The sequence below is a fragment of the Lissotriton vulgaris genome, chromosome 6, assembly GCF_964263255.1.
Source record: "Lissotriton vulgaris chromosome 6, aLisVul1.2, whole genome shotgun sequence".
NCBI classification, from domain to species: Eukaryota; Metazoa; Chordata; class Amphibia; order Caudata; family Salamandridae; genus Lissotriton; species Lissotriton vulgaris.
The window spans coordinates 1451518696-1451533106 of record NC_141694.1 but is presented as its reverse complement, the minus strand read 5'-3'; the positions used below and the strand labels follow the sequence as shown (position 1 = coordinate 1451533106).

The 14411-nt window shown below is 41.4% G+C and overlaps 1 pseudogene across 1 annotated transcript in view; it reads right to left on the bottom strand.

Moving 5' to 3' along the window:
* The window catches only part of LOC147708984 (calcineurin subunit B type 1-like), a 189325-nt pseudogene that overhangs the window by 29834 nt on the left and 145080 nt on the right, over positions 1 to 14411 (bottom strand). Inside the window, exon 4 of the transcript XR_015296667.1 lies at positions 10605 to 10664. The product of XR_015296667.1 is annotated as a calcineurin subunit B type 1-like (transcript). The remainder of the gene's footprint in view (positions 1 to 10604; positions 10665 to 14411) is intronic.

Here is a 14411-nt window from a genome sequence, read left to right as displayed (position 1 = left end):
ACTGGACCCTTTTGCCCACCGGGAGCCAATGCAGTTTCTTCAAGGTTCCCGATATAGAGGAATGGCGCGGGAGACCAACCAGAGCCCTGGCGGCCGCATTCTGAACTCTTTGCAATCTAGTGATTTCAGCTAGGTTAGCTCCCAATAAAAGGGAACTCGCATAGTCCAGTCTGGAGAGAATGGTCGCCTGGATGATAAGTTGACGAGTGCGGCAATCAAAGAACTTCAGAATGGGCCTGATGTTACGCAAAACGCCAAAGCATGTGGCGGCAACTTTTTTGGTGTGGTGCGTGAATTTTAAAGCAGAGTCCACCCAAACTCCCAGGTTTTTGACACACTCCTTCGGCATAGGGGGAGGGCCTAGCACATCCGGCCACCAGTTGTCACCCCAGGACGAGGTGTTTTTGCCCAGGAGGAGAATCTCCGTTTTCCCGGCGTTTAGTTGAAGAAAATTTGCCGTCATCCAGTTGGTGATGTCGGTGAGTGTCTGTTTGAAGTGTTGAGCCTCCAGACCACTGTTGTCATTAAGTGACACCACCAACTGGGTGTCGTCGGCGTAGGAAACCAGGGCAAGTCCATTTCTTCTAGCTACCTCTGCCAGGGGGCGGACATATACATTGAACAGGGTGGGGCTCAGAGAAGAGCCTTGCGGCACTCCCTGTCCAATGTTATGTTCCTCCGAGATGTAAGGAGGGGTAGAGACTCTAAAAGACCTGTTGGAAAGGAAGTCTCTAAACCATTCCAGCGCTGGCCCTGTGATCCCAATCTCCTCCAATCTCTCAGTGGACCTCGTGTGACACCGTGTCAAAGGCAGCACTGAGGTCCAACAGGACCAGTGCTGCCGTGCCTCCGGTGTCTAGGATGGTACGAAGGTCCTCTGAAACACTGAGCAAGGCGGTCTCGGTGCTATGACCAGCTCTAAACCCGTGTTGAGAGTCATCCAAGATGTTATTGGTAAGGAGGAAATCTGTCAGAATCTTATTGACATGTGCCTCGATGATTTTGGCAGGCCAGGGGAGCAGGGAGATAGGTCTAAAGTTCTCAGGAAGCGAGGGGTCTAGAGTGGGTTTTTTCAGAATGGGAGAAACCCAGGCCTGCTTCCACTTGGAGGGAACTTTAGCAGTCAGAAGGGACCGATTGATGATTTCTCGGATGTGCTCAGTGATTGATTCATGGGCTTCGCGGAAGGTATCCGGTTTAAGGGGATCTGCCGGAGAGCCTGATTTGATCTTTTTGCAGATTTTTTGGAAACTCTCTCGCTCAAGCGTGGGAAAAGAGGAGAGAGAGGGCCTAGTAGGATCAAAGGTAGCAACTGGCTGCGGGCCTTTGGGAAAGGAGTCGTAGATTTTCAGGATCTTGTTGGTGAAGAAATTGGCCATGTTGTTACAGAGGTCAGGGGAAGTGATAGTGGTGTTAACACACCATTTGAATAGACTCCCCAAGCAGTCCGACAAACGGAGGTAGGTGCATGGCTGTTTAACCAAACAATCCTGAAGAATTGACTGAGCAAAGTGACCATTCCTATCGGAATCCAAATAATAGTGCTTTGCAGAAGTGTTAAGGGATGAGAAAGGGGTGAGGGTGCAGTCTGTTGATTTTCACAATCTGTAAAACCCAAAGGTCTGAGGTGATTTTCCTTAACATTTGTGGAAAAGAGGATGCCCGCCCTCTAACTGGTAGTATGTGAACCAAGTCCACGGAACCAAGACTGCTTCCCTGTTGGGGCTGGTGGAGGAGAAGGGGGATGGGTAAAGCAAGCTGTCTATTTGCATGCCCTCTATATTGTCTATAGAGAAGGTTCGTCAGCTGGTGTTGCTGCAGAGTACTGTTGGCACCATCAAAAGGAGAATTTTTAACTAAAGCAACAATATTTTTTAACTGGCGGTTGTCTCTGGGTTGAGTTTTTAGCACAAATGTTCTTTCAGTAGCTTTACATTTTTTTTATATCTTTACAGTGCTAAATCTACCTTAGCACCAAAAGGCTGAGATGCATCGAACTGTAAGGCCATTTATTTTGGATGCACATCCCGTAAAAACCCTGAAAATCTCAGCCAGACATGTCTTCTGAGAGAGACTGAAGTTCCCATAGCTCTGGCTACTGAGTCCTCAGTGCCTAGTCCCGGTTGTTTGGCAGCTGCCTGGTCATATTCCCTTAGCTCCTTAAAGCAGTCTTGAAGCTCAGCAGATAAATGTGGAATCACTGCCTGTGCAGAGTCTAGCAAGGAATGAACAAAGCAACTCATTGGGCAGTTTGTATTGAGAGATTTCAATGCCATACTCCCAGCAGAAAATATCTATTCAGCATATTGTTCAATTTTGATGGACTTCTGTCAGAAAAGACAGCCCCAAACTCCTGCAGTGCTATAGGGAAGCCAACAATGCATTCTTTAACTTCCTTAAACACATTGGGGCTTACCAATTATGCTAAACCATCTACCATGTATTATCATGAAGGCAATGGGTTTGACACTGGTTTGCCAGTTATAGGACCACGTGGATATTGAAAAGCCCGGAAATAATATTCCACAGCGCTGGACTTAGTCGCAGCTGGGTTCCTGCCCTGCTTCCGTTTTGTGGCTCTCTGCACATCTTGTTATAGGCTCTGAAAATAGTGTGTCGTGTCCACTTTGATGGTTTATTCCCACATGCTGTTGCTGCCCTTGTTCTCTGCAACAAAACCACGCACCTCTCAGTCAGATTATCCAGATGTGAGATTCCATTGTTGTCTAGTTTTAAGAGTCCCAGTTTTCTGTTTTACAGATAAATACAGACAGAAAAGATTGCGTTTTCGGTCTCTGTTTTTAAAAGTGGAAAAATATTTCTTGTGAGTAACTCTCCATGCGGTCCTTCATGAATTCCAGGCCAATAGCAGAGCATGTAGATTTAAAAAACAGGATGAGATTTCCTTAACCCCTTAGCTGCGTTAGTCGGCCAATGGCCGTCGCGAGCACTACCTCCGTAGTGCTGCGCACGTCCGTTGGCCGACGCGGCCCGCCCACTCCGCTAAACCGCCGCAGTTAAGCGGTTAAATGCAGACATTAGTTAACATATATTTGTGTATAAAGTATATATATATATATATATATATATATATATATATACACACACATATACATACACACACACGTTGAATAGTGTTTTTTTATTTGTGGTTGCTTAATTTGCTAAAACTCGACAAGCATCAAAGTATGTATGCATGTTTATCAGTTAAATGTGGAAATATACCTTTTTATGACTGTTTATTTTCAAAACATAAAATACATATGGATAAATACCAATAAAATGGCCTAGAAAATAAATATGGATTAATGCATCGCCCAACTCCACAATTCCAGCCACGCAGAGGAAGGGGAAGAGGCAGGCAATGGCCGGGAAGAAATGTAACAGAAGAGGAAAAAGGAGCAAGTGGTGGAACAGAGAGAACAGGAGTGGAGACACGAACCATGAGGCAGAGACGGAAATAACAGATGAATTGCAAGTAATAAACCTATCAAGCAGACAATTGACAACAACGGAAACATCCCTACTTAAGAGGGGAATAAACTTTTGTCCTAAAAGCCATATGAACCTGGCGCAGGTGAGAATAGATCTATACCTGTACATCAGGAAAATCAAATTAGCAAAAGCCTTTAGAGAAAAAACATTGAAAGAGAAAAATACCATCCAATCTGAAACAACTGAGGAAAACTTACAACTCAAAGACGCAGAAGGCTTTCTGACTCTAATGAACATACTCAAGACCCTATGCAAGAAGTGACTATCACAGGCCGTAACACAAGGTGGGGCAGGATTGAGTGGGAAAAAATCAAAATTCTACCCACAACTGCCACCTGGCAATAAAGTGGATTTGTTTCAGGAAGCTGTAATACAGGACCTGTATAAACTGAAGTGGAATTATGGCCAAGATAACCTAACAAAAGAGGAACGATTGGCACTAAAGAATCTATCAGAGGATGACAAAATAGAAATAAAAGTTGCTGATAAGGGCGGCAACGTGATAATCATGGACCGAAATGCATATGTAAAAGAAGCTAACCGACAACTAAGAAACCATATGCATTATGAAAAGTTGAAACAGAACCCAATCATGGAGATAAAGACAAAAATTGATGACAAACTAACTGCATGGAAAACAAAAGGATTAATTGATGAGATGGAACTAAAATTTCTGACTGTGACTCATCCAATAATGGCAACCATTTACTTCTTGCCTAAGATTCACAAGGACCAAAAAAATCCACCTGGAAGACCAATAATATCCGCAAAGGGATCATTATTGGAGCCGATGGCGGAATATATCGATCACTTCCTAAAACCTTCGGTTGCAAAATTAAACTCCTACATACAGGACACGAGTGACCTACTACGTACATTGCTGGACACTCCATGGCAAGAATCATATTGGTTGATCTCAATGGACGTAATTGGTCTATACACCAACATTGAAAATGAAATGGGTGTAAGAGCATGCAATTTTTTCCTAAAAGAGAGAAACTTGGAATTCAGTAGTCGCAATCAGATGCTACTGGAAATGATCACAATCTGTTTGGAACAGAACATTTTCACATTTGGAGGAGAAATTTTCAAACAATGCAGCGGCACCGCTATGGGATTTTCTTTTAGTCCATCATATGCATGTCTCGCGATGGGATGGTGGGAGCAGGAAATAGCTTGGAACTCAATGAATGAAACATCTGTAAATAAAATCATAAGTTGGAAGAGATTCATCGACGATTTGTTGATAATTTGGGATGGTACCGAAGCAGAATTCCAGGAATACTTTCAAACAATGAACAACAGTGTGAAAAACTTAAAATTCACTTACAACATGAGTAAGGAAAGAATCATATTCCTGGACATCGAAATTTACATCAAGGACCAACAAATACACACAACTCTCCATAGAAAGCTAACGTCAACTAATGCTACACTTGAAGCTACCAGCTTCCACCAGAAAACATTACTCAATAGCATACCGTACGGAGAGTTCCTGAGAGTCCGACGGATATGCAGTGAACAAGAGGAATGGGACAAAAACAGCAAAAAAACAATGGAAAGATTCATAAAAAGAAAATACCCAGCTCAAATAGTCAGAAACTGTCTTATAAAAACCAACACAAAGACTAGAGAGGAATGCCTTAAGAGGAAAAACACAGAGGATGACACAGAAACAGATAACATTCGTTTGATCATGGACTTCTCCCAAGAGAGTGACAAAATAGCCAAGATTCTAACGAAAAATTGGAAACTTCTACAATTGGACAATACCGTCAAGGAATTTATGGGAACTCATCCAACAATTACATACAGACGCGCAAGAAACCTGAAGGATCACCTAATACATAGTCATTTCCAGAAGAAACGACAGGATGATTGGTTAAAGACCAAGGGATTCGTAAAATGCCATGGGTGCAAAATGTGCCAGATTGCGAAACAAACTAAAGAAATCGTGTTGGCCAACAAAAAGAAATGGCAAATCAGACAGTGTATTACGTGCAAGACCCCATTTACTGTTTATGTAGTGGAATGCCCGTGCCCTATGCAATATGTGGGGAGTACAACTGTGGAACTAAAAAAAATCGCATTTTACAGCACATGCGTGCAACAATTCACAAGGACCGCTCCAATGCCATAGCTAAACACATGGAACAATCACACCAGGGCGATTGGCAGAAACTGCGATTCTTTGGCATACAAACAATTGCCAAAGGGGAGCGGGGAGGTGATCGAGCAAGAAAATTAAGGCAAGCAGAATCGAGATTTATCATAAACCTGAGGACCCTGCACCCTAATGGGTTGAATCAATCGGAGGAATTGTATGTGCACCTCTAATAAATAGTGTAAAGTAAATTTCATTGCACATTGGACAATCAAATTGCCAACAATGAAGTCAAAATGATGCCTATTGGAAGGCAGAACAAATAATAGAGACATCAGCCTATTGGAAGACGCAAGACAATATGTACTAAACAGTCATTAATAGATTTAATTTGTTTTGTTGGGGTGCGCACTTTGAATGCCTTTTTTGTTTCAAACATCTGGTGCAACTACAAGGACCAGAATCCTTAGCATAACATGTGACAGGAAATTGATTGAATTTTGAAAAAAATGTGTATAAAGGTTTATGGGTGGGGCAAACCCGGTGATCGTGAGAAAGGTGGTGATACACCGAAACGCGTAGATCAATGCGCTATTTGCCCTTTTGTTGATTTGTGAAATAAACAGGATTGCTGTTGAAAACCCAGCTGGTTGTGCGACCCGTTGTTTTCCCCTTTGGGGAATAGTTGTGGAGATATATATATATATATATATATATACATACATACACACACACATATACATACACACACACACACACACATGTTGAATAGTGTTTTTTTATTTGTGGTTGCTTAATTTGCTAAAACTCGACAAGCATCAAAGTATGTATGCATGTTTATCAGTTAAATGTGGAAATATACCTTTTTATGACTGTTTATTTTCAAAACATAAAATACATATGGATAAATACCAATAAAATGGCCTAGAAAATGAATATGGATGAATGCAGACGTGAAATGCTAAAAAACATAAATACCATAAAACCAGGAGTCCTATCTATTTTACACATCACCCTACTCAATTGTCCCACTCTAAACCCCTCTTCTCTGGCATCAAATCTTAGGGAGGAAGAACCATATTACTATTTATGTATTACAAATCACTAAGCGCTGTATTGATTTAACGGATTTCCCTAATTAGAATTGAGAAATATAATACCTTGTTGATAAATGTGGCCTAAAAAATAATGGTGTTTTGGTTGTGTGTTACATTTTACTATATATCAAGTTGTAGAAAGTTGTGACTTAGCGAAAGTGAGATCCACCCAAAAGCCTGAGCTTTGTGCACTCCCCAGCAAACGTACCTTGGCTGCAGGAAACATTTTAATTGTGAACACAGACTCCGAGTGAGTGACACAAACTATGGACACCTTTGAATGCAATTGGGGTTTTATTAACATCTGCTGGAACCCCGTTTAAAAATAACCAATATGCATGGAACCTTCGTAAAGCTCTAGTGATGCCCAGGAAGTTAGCAGTAATCAAGTGTACGGCCCATTGATATCGTAAAGATGAAGTAACTAAAGCAAATATTGTGGCTGATTCAGCTGCTAGAAAAGCCATGCCGTTTGAAAATGCTGATATTACCATGCATGTTGTACAAACCAATTAATTTCCAGTACCTTCGTTGAAAGATTTGTCTGTTTTACAGGGAGAGCCTTGGAGGAAGAGAATCAATGGATCAATCAGAAATTTAAAAGGGTCCCTGGTGGGTTGTTGGATGAAAACACTAGGTGTTTGGTCGTACCAAAACTTCTACATCCCAACCTTGCAAGGTTATACTATAGAGCAGCCTGTGTTGGTAAGGATAGTATGTTAAGTATTACAGTAACCAACAGGCATGCTCCCTTCCTTTACCCAAAATCATTGCCTCTGCTGTGTCAATTGTTAGTCCCATAATAGTGGGAGATGGATCAAGCCCCCTTACCCCCAGCTGCCCTCCTCTTAAGGGCTTTCTTCAAGCACCTGCAGAGTAATTTTGTCCAGATGGGAGTGGGGTCCTCAGCTAAAACTATTCTTGTTGCTGCTTTATCTCCTGCCAGTCAACCATGCTGCTGGGTGCTCCCTTTCTTCATCTGCCCCTCCACTGTCGTGCAATGGTCTCGGCCATCACCCCTCATCATTACCACATCTGCTGAAGGTAGGTGAGGACGTTCTGGATACTGGATCTCTTTGTGAGTCTGGCTTGTGGCTTTCACCATTGCCTTGAGTATCTGGCTCTTGGTGGGATACATCATCACTGCGATATGGTGAGTTAGCGAAAAGCCTCGCTGCTCAGAACCTGTCCTTGTGCAGGGCCACCACTCTGTCTTTGTGAATAACTCCTTTGTGCTGTTGCTGAGAAATACCAACAATTAATCTTCCTTCTTGATGGCTCTTTGCTTAATTGCCTATTGATGTGTAACTTGTCTTGACTTGTTCTGCCATGGGCACCAGCTGTAGGAGTACAATAGTATCTTCCTCCAGTCTTTCTAAGGACTTGAAAAAGGACAATTTCCTTGGCTGCCACCATGCAGATGTGAATTGTACCTTGGTCAGAATAGGGGATGGGTTTGTGATCAAGGAAAACCTAGCAACCATAGTCTTTTTGAGGGCCAAAGAGTGAGTGACACTATTTTAGAGACCATAAGCTTTGGATCTCCCCCATAAGAATAGCGGCTTTCCCCTGGTATGGTGTTTCACAAACGTCATCATGAGGTAGAAGCTAATTTTATTTGCTGAACTAAAGCCTTCCTTTGCTGACCTAGGAGTGGTCTGTAGTCTATTACTCTGGCTACGCCAGCCCTGCGCTATCATACATTTTACTATTCATAATCTCCATGGATGGCAAGGCTGCCTTGAGGTTACTGAAACAGATTCCTTTTCATTTGCTTACCCATGAATGGAATAGGGTAGGCGGTTTGAGAAACTAGATTATTATTAGAAGAATAAAGGAGTGAATGTAACCGCCAAAACTCCGAGACTGATTACTGATCAGTTACTCAGATATCCATAATATGCAAAACGTCACACTGGTAGGACTGTTCTTTGAATGAACAACTGATCCACTGAGGAGCTGAAGCACAACCAGCTAGAAAAATCAACATGAAATATACGGCACGTCAGTGCTCTCCACTCATATTTCAAGGAACAAGACTATGGACGACCAAAATTGCATTAAATGTGTAAAACACAGAAAAAGAGTAAAGATTATAGAAACTCCTAGTTAGAATTTCTGGGGGTAGGAACACTAGAAGCTTCAGGCATCACATTCTTGATTAAGTAAGAGAACCAAAGGGCTCACAGTGTTCCCAAACTTCATGTTATAAGGGTCACTGTTTTCCGCCTACAAACCGCTTTGATTGTTTTGTATTAGAATCGCTGAGTCTCCCAACCAGCCCAACTTTTTAGTCTGCTTCCTTAGTGCTTGTCGATAGTTCTCTAAAGTTCATCTTGATGCCATTTGTTTCTACGTGCATTTGGCCAGTGTTTGTTTCAGTGCGCTATATGAAGGAATGCATTGCTAATTCCTTACTATAATCCAAATCTGTGTTTTCGTTGACAGTTGACTGTGGGTTTGGCAGCTTTAAGACTTGGTGTTTCAGTCTTTTTTTACATCCATGACCTCCTAATGACTGTTTGCACAGGTATGTAACAGTAGAATGAAAGAATGAGAGGAAGTAGAAAGAAAGGAATTAATGAAAGACTACTGCCAGCTATCCAGTGCTGTATATTTTAGACGCAAGAGTAGTGGCAATCGCAGAGAAATAAATCGCCATAATACACCCCCAGAAATCTTCTACCCAGGGATAACTGATCTTACAGTCACGTTCCTCTAGGTTGAGTAGAATATAGACTATCGATGCATTGCTGAAATTGCCAAATAATTCCTATGCATTCCGTTGTGGCCCTTAAAGCACACACAGTGAATCCCAAAAGAGGCAATAATCGGGACCAGTGCAAAAACTCCATGGAGTAGTGAAAAACACTTTCCATTTCTTTTCAATCTTCCCACCATGCATGGCCTAAAGGACAATATTTTTTCCACAATGTTTCCCACTCTTTCTACTTCTCATGAATCTGTGAGGTGTGGTCTAGAGCACCCATATAACGTTTTTCTGAAGCAGGCTCCACTGAATATGTATGTGGTGGTGACCCACATGTTCGTATTTTTAATAGAGATTGCCTCGCTTGTTGGATTGGGTGAATTAAAAATATTCAAAGAGAATTAGGTCCTAAAGAAGGTGGCCTAAAGTATGTGTCCCGCCAAAACGTGCATTAACCAATTTTAGGAACATACTAATTCATGCTGCACCAATGGAAGGCTAAAGAGGAATGGTCTCATTGGCTGTCAATTCAAAATTGTTTGTTCTTGAAGTTTGTATATTTGGAGTTCTTGGGATTGGGGTACGAGTGATAGATAGTGAATGGGGTGAATAATTGTTATGTTGTTGCATGTTTTATCGTCGTGATTTTTGTATTTAATGGAGTACTATTTGTCAATCTTTGGATCAGTTTTAAGCACGTATTTATGAGAAAGTCTACGTGAAAATGAAAATAAGAGAAATTGTCAAAAATAAACTATGTAAAATTAAATCTGTAAATGCATTCGTCTGGGGTCTTTAACATATTGGATTAAGTCAACTGCTGAATGTAGATAGGTTTAGTAGGAAGTGTTATTATTGATTACTGTTGTTTTCCCCTCCTTTCCCAAACATTAAATCATATTTTTTAAGTGGTACCTTTTTGTGTGAAGAAAAAAAGTCCCTTCAACCGCCAGACACTTTTTGGGACCTGCTTGCACCACCTCCCAGCTACCTCAGGTAAATGTACAAATGACTTAAAAATTCAGCACCCACACTCGCTTAGTGGCTATGTGCACTGGGCAAAGAGAACTCCCCACTCCAAGGCTCCTCAGAGAAACCTGTAACAGTGTCAGTACTTTACAAATTCAAAGCATAAGTATGTAATTTGCTACATTCGAAAAAGCCAAGCAAGGGATGAATCAGAAAAACATATACTTACATCGCAATTTTTGCTCTTTATCTCCTTTGACACTGAATTGAGATACTCCCTCTATGAATTCTAGAGTTGGAAGAAAAATAGAATTAAAAGTCCAGAACCTATGTAATAGAATAACTGAAATTTAGAACCTGCAACTTTATTTCACTTCAACTGAAAATGCAATGAAATACAGTAGTCACCATAAAGAGTATTAGCGAAGGTAAGTAACTTGCTCTTCGGATAAATACTTCTAACAGCATATTCCTCACCTCTTGAATAGATACCAAAACTAACTCTCAAAAAGTGGCAGATGTGGGGGAATGGACTTCACACCGGGAAATCCTACAGGGCCAAGTGGGCAAAATGACTGTCCCAGAGGAGCAGAGTCTAAGCTGTTCAGCTGGTGAATGCGTAGATGAACACATATGAAGCCACCTTGCAGATGCCCAGCACAGGAACTTGTATCCAAGGATACGGTGATGGTCTCAGCTTTGATAAACTGAGCCCAAAGGCTTTTATAAGGTTCCTTTTTGGCTATGTTACAACACATTTTAATTCATAGAGCAATCTAGATAAGGAGAAGGTCAATTTCTGGAATGCCTTTAACACCAGTGAACCGCACAAAAACCTTGGTCATACATACACTAGGTGCGCCTTCGTTTGTAAAAACTAATGGCTTGCTTAGGATCCACTAGTAAAGGAAGAGGGCCCCTTTACCCCCAAAGGAATAGGGCACTGAACAGTGGAGAAAGAATAAATTCCTTTGGGCGGAATGATATGTTCTACACGTCATACAGTCAGCATGCATGTATGACTTGTGGCATGCTGACTGTATGACGTGTGGAACATATCATTCCGCCCAAAGGAATGTATTATTTTTCCATTGCTTAGGATCCATCCAGTCGCTCATCCTTCTTAGAAAAATGTGATGGAGAGATTAAAACAGGGGTGCAATACTGTATTAAATGGAAAGGCGATGCCACATTTGGAAGAAAAGATGCTAGAGCCAGAAACACTAGCTTGGGTAGTACTACTGTGGTTGCACTGACAGTGATTGCAGATAAGCTAGATGACAAAGAATCACAGTAAGGAAGACAGTCATGGCCAAGAGCCCCAAGGAACATTTGTTCATAAGTTCGAAAGGTGTTCACATTAAGATGAGTCCCCAATTTAGGTGTCATTCACATAACAAAAGGTGCCGGAGGAAACTTGTGTAAGCCAGTTAAAAAAAGGATCACAACCAGTGACTTAAACAATGAGGGCTGATCAGACAAGGATTAGGTTACTTACCCCATAAGCATCCGTTCTCGGCATGTAGTGCTGTAGAGTCACATGCTTTGCATTAGTCCGGCATCTAGTGTTCAACTCGGATGATTACAAGTTGTTTTTGTCCCAAGATGTTTTCTTCGAGTCTCAAGGCTCGGGTAGGTGAGACTGTAAAAATGCTGTGTATGTAAGCATTGAGATGCCCATGCATTAGTATGAAATAAAGTGTATGAACTGCAACCTACTCAAAACATTTTTGAGAAGGATGCATGGTGCATGTGAATCCACAGCACTACATGCCAAGAACAGATACTTATAGGGTAAGTAATACAATTCATGGGAGGCATGTGTGCTGTAGATACACGTGCTTTACACAGACTGTAAAGCAGTCCCTCTCCCTAGGCAGTGGTTAACTTGTGGCTGTTGCAGTTGTCTGAAAAAGAGGTTTAAGTACAACCTGACCAAGATTGGCTTGTTGGCATGCAAAAACATCCACAATGTTTTGTGAAGGTGTGTCGAGTAGACCATGTTGCTGCTTTACAAATAGGAATGTTCTCTAAAAAAGCCACAGAAGCTCTAATCTTTCTATTGGAGTGTACTTTTGGTGGAACAGGTAAAAGTCGTTTAGCCTATGCATAACATGTCTGTATGCATTTAACAATCCATCTTGAAATGCCCGATTTAGAAATAGCTTTTTCTAAACGAGGCCGTGGTTAGGTTTTTTTATGATTTAGTCCTGTCAATGTAATACATTAAAGCCCTTTTGCATCTAAAGAGTGTAATGAGCTTTCTGCACCTGTATCTGTTTGTGGGAAAAAAACAGGTAAATCAATTGATTGATGATTATGGAAACTGGAAACTACTTTTGATCGGGATTTAGGGTTAGTTCTTAGCACTACCCTGTCTCTGGGTAGTTGAAGAAAGGCTTTTTTAGGGTTAACATCTGCATTTTACTGACTCTTCTAAGAGTCTTTTTAGCAATTAAAAAGGCAAGTTTCCATGAAAGATATTACAATTGACACGAATGTAATGGTTCAAAATGAGTACCATTAATCTTGTGAGGACAATGTTAAAATTCCAGGGCAGGTGGAAGTCTAAGAAGAATTATTCTTTTAAGTCCCTCCATAAAAAACTTTAGAACAGGAATTTTAAACATTGATATGTGTTGTCGAGTTTGGAGACATGCTGCAATATCTGCAAGAAGTAATATTATAGAAGTATATGCTAATTTACAGTTTGTAAATGCAATAGGTATAAGATCAGTGTTTGAACCTTTGCCTGAAGAGGATTAATGTTTTGCTTGTGACAGAACAAAGTGTTTCCATGTTGCTGCATAACCTTGCCTTGTAATTCGTTTTTACGAGCCTGTTCATACAGTCTTGAGGCAAATTTAAGTATCCCAACTCTAAGACTTCAGGAGCCAAATTGCAAGATTAATTTCTTTGGGATATGGATATCGTAATGTTCCATGGTTCTGCACGAGAAGGTGAGGGTTCAGGTGAAGCTTCTCGTGTGGGACTAGAGATAGTTCCATGAGTGTTGAGAACCATGGTTGTCGAGCCCATGTGGGAGATATTAGTATCATGGTGACAGATGTTCGCCTGAGTTTCCTGACCACTAAAGGAAGTAGTGGGAGAGGTGGAAAAGCGTATGCAAATATCCCTGACCAGTTCCTCCACAGAGCACTGCCTTTGGATTGATGGTGTTATCTACTTTTGAAGTGTGGACATTTCACGTTTTCTTTTGTTGCAAACAGGTCTATCTCTGGGGACGCCCACTTGTGAAAGTAGGGTTGAAGAACATTGGGTAAATCACCCATTCAGGGACTTGTAGTTGTGATCTGCTCAGAAAGACTGCAATCTGATTGCTTGTTCCAGGGGACATGTTCTGCTAACAAATTAATGTTGTGGTGTATTGCTAACTTCCATAGTTTCTGAGCTAAGTGAGATAAATGGAGAGTCCCACCCCTCATTTTTGTAAATACACGGTTGTCAAATTGTCTGTTCGAATAAGGACAACCTTATGCTGTAGGTGAGCTAGGAAGGCTTTAAATCGCTGGATGAACAGCTTGCAGCTCTAGGTGACTGATATGGAGATTTTTGTGTTTGGAATCCCGTAGTCCGTGAATAGTAAGGTTGTGGATATGTGCTCCCCCATCCGGTCAGGGAAGCATCTGGTTAGAATTATTTGGGGAACTAGGTCTTGAAACGACCACCATTTGGATAGATTTTGTGGATTCCACCATCGCAGAGAGTGATACGTGCAGCTGTTTAGCAACACTAGATTGTGAAGTACACCCAGTGACTGAGTTCTTTATAGGGAGAGACATTGTTGTAGAGGTCTCGTATTTAGTCTGGCATGTGGGACTATGTAAATACAAGATGCCATCATGCCCAGAAGTCTGAGAAAAAGTTTGGCTGGATAGTGAGTTACTGTTTGAAATTGTGGAATTAATGTTCATATGTCGCAAATTCAGTCTGCGTTTTGGGATGCTAACGCTAGATTTGTATTGAGCATGGCCCCTACAAAGGCTCGAGTAGTAGCTGACTGTAGATGACATTT